Source organism: Triticum aestivum, chromosome 2A (assembly GCF_018294505.1).
Source record: "Triticum aestivum cultivar Chinese Spring chromosome 2A, IWGSC CS RefSeq v2.1, whole genome shotgun sequence".
NCBI lineage: Eukaryota > Viridiplantae > Streptophyta > Magnoliopsida > Poales > Poaceae > Triticum > Triticum aestivum.
This window is the reverse complement of record NC_057797.1, coordinates 84,206,033-84,217,438: the sequence shown is the minus strand read 5'-3', so window position 1 is coordinate 84,217,438 and position 11,406 is coordinate 84,206,033.

Below are 11,406 nucleotides of genomic sequence, written 5' to 3'. Positions count from 1 at the left end.
AAACTTTCTGTTAGTGCCATTAGTTTTCAAATTTGAAAACACTTTTTTAGTTTTTTTTGTTTTCTTTGTTGCTTTATTTATTTTATTTTGTTTCTATTTACAAAAAATACTGATTGTTGCTATTTTTTTGTTTTCCAGATTTTTTATTTTGTTGTCTACATTATTTATTTTCTTTTGTTTTTTGCTTTATTTTTTATTTCTTTTTGCTTTTAGGTCAGCAAAATTATAAACTCTCTCTTAGTGTCATTAGTTTTAGAAAAATTACAAACTTTTTGTTAGTGTCATTAGTTTTCAAATTTGAATAACTAAAATTTGAATTCTTTGAAATTTGTGTGAATCACAAGTTTGTGATTAACTTTACTAAAAAATGAACATAGATGCACCTATAGAGAAAATTCGACCTAAATTCATAGTTTTCAAATGAACTCTGAAAAAGTTGGCATGGCATACTCGTGTGTTACAAAGTTGGCATGGTATCATCATAATAGTTGTGGGAGAAAGTCTTCACTTTTTTTTCGCTTGTGTCATTTGCTTATTGCGCCGTAACCATGGATAATCTTCATTGTTTATCAGGATGCTTGGGTCAGCCTTGACATTAAAGGGAGGAATTTCATGAAACTTTTCATAATCTTCAGACATGTCTGTCTTGCCATCCACTCCCAGGATGTCCCTTTTTCCTGAAAGAACTATGTGGCGCTTTGGCTCATCGTATGATGTATTCGCTTTCTTATCTTTTCTTTTTCTCGGTTTGGTAGACATGTCCTTCACATAGATAACCTGTGTCACATCATTGGCTAGGACGAACGGTTCGTCAGTGTACCCAAGATTTTTCAGATCCACTATTGTCATTTTGTACTATGGGTCTACCTGTACCCCGTCGCCTGACAGATTGACCCATTTGCACTTAAACAAAGAGACCTTAAAATCAGGTCCGTAGTCAAGTTCCCATATGTCCACTATGTAACCACAATATGTGTCCTTTCCGCTCTCAGTTGCTGCATCAAAGCGGACACCGCTGTTTTGGTTGGTGCTCTTTTGATCTTGGGCGATCGTCTAAAATGTATTCCCATTTATCTCGTATCCTTTGTAAGTCAATACAGTCAAAGATGGTCCCCTAGACAACAAGTACAACTCATCACAAACAGTGTTGTCACCTCTGAGACGTGTTTCCAACCAACTGTTGAAAGTCCTGATGTGTTCACATGTAATCCAGTCGTCGCACTGCTCCGGGTGTTTGGAGCGTAGACTGTTCTTGTGTTCATCGACATACGGGGTCACCAAGGTAGAATTCTGTAGAACTGTGTAGTGTGCTTAAGACCAAGAATATCCGTCCCTGCATATTATTGAGTCACTTCCAAGAGTGCCTTTTCCAGTCAGTCTCCCCTCATACCGCGATTTAGGGAGACCTATCTTCTTAAGGCCAGGAATGAAGTCAACACAAAACCCGATAACATCCTCTGTTTGATGGCCCATGTAGATGCTTCCTTCTGGCCTAGCGCGGTTACGGACATATTTCTTTAGGACTCCCATGAACCTCTCAAAGGGGAACATATTGCGTAGAAATACGGGCCCCGGGATGACAATCTCGTCGACTAGATGAACTAGGACGTGTGTCATGATATTGAAGAAGGATGGTGGGAACACCAGCTCGAAACTGACAAGACATTGCGCCACATCACTCCTTAGCCTTGGTACGATTTCTGGATCGATCACCTTCTGAGAGATTGCATTGAGGAATGCACATAGCTTCACAATGGCTAATCGGACGTTTTCCGGTAGAAGCCCCCTCAATGCAACTGGAAGCAGTTGCGTCGTAATCACGTGGCAGTCATGAGACTTTAGGTTCTGAAACTTTTTCTCTGGCATATTTATTATTCCCTTTATATTCGATGAGAAGCCAGTCGTGACCTTCATACTGAGCAGGCATTCAAAGAAGATTTCTTTCTCTTCTTTCGTAAGAGCGTAGCTGGCAAGACCTTTATACTACTTCGGAGGCATGCCGTCTTTTTCGTGCAAACACTGCAGGTCCTCCCGTGCCTCAGGTGTATCTTTTGTCTTCCCATACACGCCCAAGAAGCCTAGCAGGTTCACGCAAAGGTTCTTCATCACGTGCATCACGTCGATTGAAGAGCGGACCTCTAGGTATTTCCAGTAGGGTAGGTCCCAAAATATAGATTTCTTCTTCCACATGGGTGCGTGTCCCTCAGCGTCATTCGGAACAGCTAGTCCGTCGGGACCCTTTCCAAAGATTATGTGTAAATCATTGACCATAGCAAGTACGTGATCACCGGTATGCATGGCGGGCTTCTTCCGGTGATCTGCCTCGCCTTTGAAATGCTTGCCTTTCTTTCGACATTGATGGTTGGTCGGAAGAAATCGACGATGGCCCAGGTACACATTCTTCATGCATTTGTCCAGGTATATACTTTCAGTGCCATCTAAACAGTGCGTGCATGCGTGGTATCATTTGTTTGTCTGTCCTGAAAGGTTACTGAGAGCGGGCCAATCGTTGATGGTCACGAACAGCAACGCCTTTAGGTTAAATTCCTCCTGTCTGTGCTCATCCCACGTACGTACACCGTGTCCATTCCACAGCTGTAAAAGTTCTTCAACTAATGGCCTTAGGTACACATCAATGTCGTTGCCGGGTTGCTTAGGGCCTTGGATGAGAACTGGCATCATAATGAACTTCCGTTTCATGCATATCCAAGGAGGAAGGTTATACATACATAGAGTCACGGGCCAGGTGCTATGACTGTTGCTCTGCTCCCGGAAAGGATTAATGTCATCCGCGCTTAAAGCAAACCATACATTTCTTGGGTCCTTTGCAAACTCATTCCAGTACTTTCTCTCGATTTTTCTCCACTGCGACCCGTCAGCGGGTGCTCTCAACTTCCCATCTTTCTTTCGGTTCTCACTGTGCCATCGCATCAACTTGGCATGCTCTTCATTTCTGAACAGACGTTTCAACCGTGGTATTATAGGAGCATACCACATCACCTTCGCAGGAACCCTCTTCCTGGGGGGCTCGTCGTCAACATCACCAGGGTCATCTCGTCTGATCTTATACCGCAATGCACCGCATACCGGGTATGCGTTCAGATCCTTGTATGCACCGCGGTAGAGGATGCAGTCATTAGGGCATGCGTGTATCTTCTCCACCTCCAATCCTAGAGGGCATACGACCTTCTTTGCTGCGTATGTACTGTCGGACAATTCGTTGTTCTTTGGAAACTTCTTCTTCAATATTTTCAGTAGCTTCTCAAATCCTTTGTCAGCCACAGCATTCTCTGCCTTCCACTTCAACAATTCCAGTACGGTACCGAGCTTTGTGTTGCCATCTTCGCAATTGGGGTACAACCCTTTTTTGTAATCCTCTAACATGCGATCGAACTTCAGCTTCTCCTTTTGACTTTCGCATTGCGTCCTTGCATCGACAATGACCCGGCGGAGATCATCATCATCGGGCACATCGTCTGGTTCCTCTTGATCTTCAGCAGCTTCACCCGTTGCAGCATCATTGGGCACATCGTCTGGTTCCTCTTGATCTTCACCAGCTCCCCCCGTTGCAGCATCAACGTATTCAGGGGGCACATAGTTGTCATCGTACTCTTCTTCTTCGCCGTCTTCCATCATAACCCCTATTTCTCTGTGCCTCGTCCAAACATTATAGTGTGGCATGAGACCCTTGTAAAGCAGGTGGGAGTGAAGGATTTTCCGGTTAGAGTAAGACCTCGTATTCCCACATTCAGTGCATGGACAACACATAAAACCATTCTGCTTGTTTGCCTCAGCCGCATCGAGAAACTCATGCACGCCCTTAATGTACTCACAGGTGTGTCTATCACCGTACATCCATTGTCGGTTCATCTGCATGCATTATATATAATTAAGTGTCCAAATTAATAGAAGTTCATCATCACATTAAAACCAAAGTGCATACATAGTTCTCATCTAACAACATATAGCTCTCCAGAGCATCTAATTAATTAAACCATACATTGAAACTATGTAAAACATTTCAATGCGAAAACAAATGCGGTCATAATCGCAACCAAGGTAACAATTGATCCAACGGCATAATGATACCAAGCCTCGGTATGAATGGCATATTTTCTAATCTTTCTAAGCTTCAAGCGCATTGCATCCATCTTGATCTTGTGATCATCGACGACATCCGCAACATGCAACTCCAATATCATCTTCTCCTCCTCAATTTTTTTTTATTTTTTCCTTCAACAAATTGTTTTCTTTTTCAACTAAATTTAACCTCTCAACAATAGGGTCGGTTGGCATTTCCGATTCACATACATCCTACATAAATAAAATCTATGTCACGTTGGTCGGCATAATTTTTATAAACAATAAATGAACCAATAGTTATAAAGATAATATATATACCATATCCGAATCATAGACAGGACGAGGGCCGACGGGGGCGGATACCAAAACCATCGCACTATATAAGATGCAATAATAAAAGTAAGAAAATAATACAAGTATCTATGTAAACATACAAGTAAGAATATTTTTCCTTTCAGAAAAAGATAAGAACAAGAGGCTCACCACGGTGGTGCCGGCGATGAGCTCGGCGCGGGTGATCGACGGCGGTGAAGACGGGGACGGGCCGTGACGGACCGCTAAACCTAGACAAATATTGTGGAAAATGGAGCTTGGAGGTCGAGCTTGGAGAGGAGAAAGCTTAAGTAGTGTGGCTCGGGCATTCCATCGAACACCTTGTGTGCATAGGAGGTGAGCTAGAGCACCACCAGGCCCTCTCCCCCTCGGCCAGAAAAAAACAGAGCAGTATGCTCTGCTTTTACGCGAGGCGGTATATATAGGCACCTCATTGGTCCCGGTTGGTGGCATGAACCGAGACTAGAGGGGAGCCTTTGGTCCCGGTTCCAGCCACCAACCGGGACCAATGGTGGTGGGCCAGGAGCGAGGCCCATTGGTCCCGAATCGTCCCACTAACCGGGACCAAAAGGTCCAGATGAACCGGGACCAATGGCCCACGTGGCCCGGCCGGCCCCCTGGGCTCACGAACCGGGTCCAATGCCCCCTTTGGTCCCGGTTCTGGACTGAACCGGGACTAATGGGCTGACCCGGCCTGGACCAAAGCCCTGTTTTCTACTAGTGTCATCCAAACTCGCCGTCCACATCTGGCAAGCTTTGCTCCCCCATCACCAGCAAACCCTAGCCACCAGAACCACAACGAGATGGGGCTCTTCTCCGACGCCGGCAGCAGCAAGGCCAAGGCCCCCGCCACCCCTTTTCCCGCAGAGTTCCTCCCGCCTCTGCCGGCACCTCACCGGCAGAGGCAGCACGTGAACGTGCCAGTGCACCAGGCGGAGTGGCACTGGCGGCACCGTCAGCCTCTGCCGTACCCCGACGTGACCCTGCCGCGCAACTGGCATCTGGATCCAGATAGGATCCCAGTGCCGGCGGCGCCGTGGACGGCTAGGGCTCACGCGGAAGAGGTGTGGCGCCGGCGGGCGCTGTTGACGCGGAGCAGCACCGCGAGCCCGCCTATGCATCCGACTCGTCCAACTGGGCGAGGTGGTCCGTCTTCGAGCACGAGGAGGCGAGGCGACGGGGCGTGCGCAAGGTCGACCGAAGCGAGCCGCCGCCGCCGCTCATCGTCCGCGAGGAGGACCAGGCGGCCGAGGACGCCTACCAGGCGGTCGTCTACCGGGAGAGCGAGGAGGACGAGCGACGCAGGGCCGAGGCAGCAGAGGAAGAGGAGGCTCGCTACGATGCGGCAATGGCGCAGGCACTTGCCCTCTCCGCAGCGGGGGACTGCGTAGTGTCGTCGGTGGCCCCGGCGTCCCCTCCCCGATGCCTCGTCAAGCCGGAGAAGTAGCCGGAGCCCGAGCCGGAGCCGTCCCCCATCGAGCGGAGTCCTGTAATGAAACATATAGTTGTTGTTTTTTGCTTAGTAGATAAGTCCAGAATGAGTGAATCTTGTCGTGCTAAATATTCCACTGATTACACATTATGTTATTCTTGTTTTTTCCGCATGTATCGCCTAATTGACGAAATAAAATCATCCGAATTATATACTATTATCCAACACCACTTGCAAAACACGGAGAAGTGCGCGTCCTCTGATACACACAAAGATGAACTCCATTTACCAGTTTGTTAAGAAATGAAAAGTACTAGTACTACGTACGTACTTAATTAAGACAGTGGGAGTTGAATGTGCCCCGGGAAAAACGTACTTGCATGTCCTTTTGCTGTATTGACACTCTGAACCTCTTGGTGGCTTAATTAGACAGCCACAGAGATCCAGAGAGCAAAAGGGCTGCTAAAAGGGAGAATGAGAATCTAGTTGCCCCCACTGGAAACAGAGAAAGCTGCCTGGTTGTTTCAACGTCATCCTACCTATCCAAAGAACTATCAACCAAAAGCAGCTACCACCATATTATACTGAACTAATAACAACCTAAGCACCCCAAATACCTAGAACCACTGAATAATTATCGCCATCCTCAGAATCAATTATTAGCGGTTGATGCAACTCAATCCAGTCCACGGCATATACAGGTGCAGAGCCCAGCTGATGGCAACATTAGGTCGGCTGGCTTTACCTAATTAGATCTCATTAGGCTCGTCCAAATCCACGAGCGACCATCCTAGTAACACCAGCTACAGTATCTACATATACATAGGAGTACTAATCATCACCATTAATTCAGAAGGTCACGGGGATTATCAGCAGCTAGCAAGCTGTCCAGCATTGGTGATGCATCAGCTCAAACTGTGGACTTTGTCCGCTTTGCAAACGTGTTGACGAGACGGGTGCACACCTCTTCTATAAATGCCGCTACACCATAAGGCTATGGAACTCGGTCATTCTTGAATTTGGTCTAGCGCACATGGACACCTCCTCTTGGCACTTGGATGGTTCCGTTTTAGAATGGTGGGAAAAGCGAACCTGCTTGCAAAACCCAAACCGACGAACCTTGGCCTCACTTACAATGCTAGTCTCTTAGACGATCTGGAACGAGCGTAATGCTCGGGTCTTTCGACACAAGACCGCACCGCCTCCGGTCCTTCTCCGTGCTATCATCAACGACGTCAAGTTTTGGGTTCTCGCGGGAGCTAAAAAACCGGGGTGTATTCTTGTGCGCGAGTAGTTGCCATGCCGGGCATATGGGTCATTTGTAACACTCTAAAACACTTCTCTCTTATTCATTTTGGGCAACGGTGCCAAAACACCTTTTTGGGACTCCCCATGGCTTCTTGGGCGGAAACTGAAGGACATTGCCCCTTTGATTTATGAGGCCTCCACGCGCAAGAACTGGAAGGTGCGTGAGGCCCTCCATGGAGATGCTTGGATTCTTAAGATCGGTCGCAACACCATCGTCTCCGGTGCCCACATCCTTCAATTCTTCACGTTATGGATGTTTGTGCATGACCTACACTTGGATCAACAAACCAACGATGACATTATTTGGAAACACGCCAACGATGGGTCCTACTCCGCGGCCACCGCCTACAAGGCTCAGTTTCTTGGACTGACACTTTCGCCTATGAACTTTATGATCTGGAAGGCTTGGGCCCCTCCTAAGATCAAGTTTTTTGCTTGGTTGGCTATCCAAGACCGGATTTGGACAGCCGACATATTAGAGCGGCGCGGTTGGCAAAACTGTGGACTTTGCCCGCTTTGCAAACGTGTTGGCAAGACGGGTGCACACCTCTTCTACAAATGCCGCTACACCATAATGTTAGAATAAATCCGAAGCATACCGTTGATCATCCGAGGATCAAGCAATCCACACGAACACGACACCGAGATTTGCTGACGAGGTTCACCGATATGGCTACATCCCCGGGACTTGACTATGGGCGCTCCTCCCCATGACACCGCTACAATACCGCACCCGGTCGCGCTGAACACCGGCACATGCCGCCGGCTTCCCCTGCGTTCCGGTGCTATTATGTTGGCATAGGTTACATCGTGTGTCTAGCCCCGCTATATATGAGAGGCCCAGGATACAAGTGTCCTACTAGGACACGACTTCACATCCTATCTAAACACAATACAACTCAGAGTCCAACTGTAACCTACCTTGTACACTATATTCGACACAACTCCAACACATAAGGCTATGGAACTCGGTCATCTTTGAATTTGGTCTAGCGCACATGGACACCTCCTCTTGGCACTTGGATGGATCCGTTTTGGAATGGTGGGAAAAGCGAATCTGCTTGCAAAACCCAAACCGACGAGCCTTGGCCTCACTTACAATGCTAGTCTCTTGGACGATCTGGAACGAGCGTAATGCTCGGGTCTTACGACACAAGAGCGCACCGCCTCCTGTCCTTCTCCGTGCTATCATCAACGACGTCAAGCTTTGGGTTCTCGCGGGAGCTAAAAAACTGGGGTGTATTCTTGTGCGCGAGTAGTTGCCATGCCGGGCATATGGGTCATTTGTAACACTCTAAAACACTTCTCTCTTATTTAATAAATGAGGCAAATCTTTTGCCTCTGTTTCGAAAAAAAAACTACCGGTCCCTGCTGCCCTACCACACATACCTGCAGCAGAAGTGCTTGGGCACTTAGCTGCAGCTGCAGCTAGCTGAGCAGATGTGATTGATGCAGCTTCTAGCTAGATAGTAACCGTACCGATAGATCACAAACAGTAGATCATGTCATGAGCTGATGGTTTGGGAGAATATTGTAGCAGTCCCCAAGTACCAACTACGCCTAGCTAGGTTTCTTGCTGCAAAAGTGCTCTTGTGATGCAGTAGTCAGTAGCCCTGGATCCCAATGTATATGTACAGGTTAAGGTACCACTTGCATTGTTAGCAAGCATGGTGTCAGTAACGTTGAGGAGTCATGGACTATGCAGGTATGCAGTTATCTGATAGCTTACAACATATGGATGTCACACATGAACAGCTAGCTAGCACATGCATTCTGCAACATGAAGGGGTGGCTATTTTACTGCACTGGTACTTAGATTTTCCTGTAGGTGAGCTTGTACTTAGATTACTACCACGTACTCTCTGACCGCCAAGAAGGTCAAGTAGTTCTTTAACTAATGAACTAGGAAAAGTTAATGCTGCTGGGAGGTTTAATTAATTTGTTTAATAAAGAGCAACTGCCCGAGAACAGATTGGCCAACTAATTAAACAGGTCCTGCAAAGCAAGGTACAGCTCCAGGTCCAGCACTTCGTCTTAATCCCATATTCCATGCTACAGTGTCTACGTTGCTTAAGATTTTGCTTAATGCGCTGACGTAAGTGCCAAAGGAACGTTAGTTAATTAATTTGATCGAGAGGTGAAGATGGTGACCAGGTGAAGCAACAAGCTACTAGCTAGTGATGCAAGCTTCAAGTTTCAAGAACAGTACGTTCTGCCACCCCGTGTAGGAACATTTTTTTTTTTTTTAGAAAAGAGGGATGACCCCCGGCCTCTGCATCCGGGAGATGCATACGGCCATATTATTGATTATTCTCGAGGACCTTACAAAGTATTACAACAATAAGTCTGAATCCACCATCTTGGCAACACATGCCACTACTCCTACCCAAAATGATGAAGGGGTGCTAGCTAGGCCACTACCCGAACCACTCACCTAAGCCTAACATCAAAAGCCGGAAACCGAAACATATTCGGAATCCCCAGCCGAGCCACATACTGGGTCTGGGGCACAATCCGGTCAGACGCACTCGTGTGTCGTCGCCACCATCTTCCGCAGGTCCATCTTCAGATCATATCGAGGTTTCTACCTTATCTGGCCACTCAGCCATCGGCGTCACCATGACGCCAGACAGCAACCTCCTCCTGCGCGAGTCCATCTCCGCGCATCGGGCGGCGAACCTCCACAGCGCCATGCCGCCGATCCTCGCCGCCATCAATGAGTGAGATGAAGTACCGCTCCACCACGGCAAGTACATTAGTGCTAAGCGAAACGGCTCACAACCGCAAGTCATCGGACGAAGGCGAAGATCCATGGAGAAGGCCAAAAGGGGCATAGCCAAAGCAGTGGTCAGGGATTGGACCGAGACCACGGCAGCCGCCACTGATAAGAACAGGCTACCTCACACCGTCACCACGCCACCAGCAGCTCCACCCCACACGAGCAATCCCCGGAAGACGCCTTCAAGAAGGATCACGGCACCGGATGCCGCCATCGACCATGCAAGGGGAGGGCAGGTCTTCACCTGTGCTCGAGGGAGAAGTGGGAGGGGAGAACCACACCAAAGCCTCCAGGAAGGACCACGGCGCCGAAGACGTCGCCTTTGGTGAGGCCGCCGCGCCGGCCAGGGGTTTCCCCCGGAATCACGCCCAACCACCAGATCCGTCCGTCCAGATCCCCCAAGACGGCGACGAAGCCACCAGGGGCTGGAGCAGGGCGCAGATCGGAGCAGATCACGGGCAGGAACGGAGCTTCTCCAGGAGCGCAGGACGACCCACGCGGGGGCGCCGCCTCTCCATCGCCCGCCACCCCCCCGCCGACCGCACGGCCAGGGAGGCAGCCCGCCAGCACCTACCGGCGCAGCCCGCCGCACCGGCCACGCCGGACACCGCCCATCGGAGCCGCCGCCCCGGACGCCGTGGCCCTCCGCGAAGGCGAAGCCACCAGATCCCCGCCGCCACCTTCATTGGTGTCGTGCGGCCGGGCCGGCGAGCACCTCAGGCGGCGGCGGAGGGAGGGGATAGGGAGGGGGAGGCGCGGAGGGGATTAGGGTTTCGCCCCCGGGTCGCCTCAGGCGAGGCGACGCGAGGGGAGGGGCGGCGGACGGGAGGGTGCAAGCATGCATGCATGCATGATCATTCAGATCATATCAGAAGTGTGTGGAGAGCAGCTCAATCGTTTTTATAGAAACTCATGCACCTCAATTTTGGGTCGCCGAGATAATATTAACTTTCTTGTGACTTTTGATGCAGAGAAACTGGAGTGTACATGCATGTTGCAGCTAAGCTAGCATTGCAGGCCACAGATTTTGTTTCCTCTTAAACCAAGTTAACTAAAATAGTCTAGCCAGCTTACTTGCAGTGCTGAAAGTCGCCTCTTGCTTTACGCTGACTAAGCAACAGTTGCATCGCCTCCCCTATGCAAAGTCTAGGCTAACGGATAGGAATAGGATGGTGATGGAGCTTTTGATGTGATGATGAGAGAGAGAATCATAATACACCATTCACCAAAAATATATTAAAAAAACCATAATACATCAACGGGAGTATCTGAAATGTGCTCTCATGCAAAGACTTATCGACGAGATGAACTCTTCTTTTATCCAAACTCTTTTTGTTGTCCAACTTTGAAATCTAAACTCTTCTTTTATCCAAACTCTTTTTGTTGTCCGACTTTGAAATCTGAAATTGATCTTTGAATTTGTTCGATGGTTCTTTTTTTGTGCATTCCTCTGTATGTAAAAGACTAAATT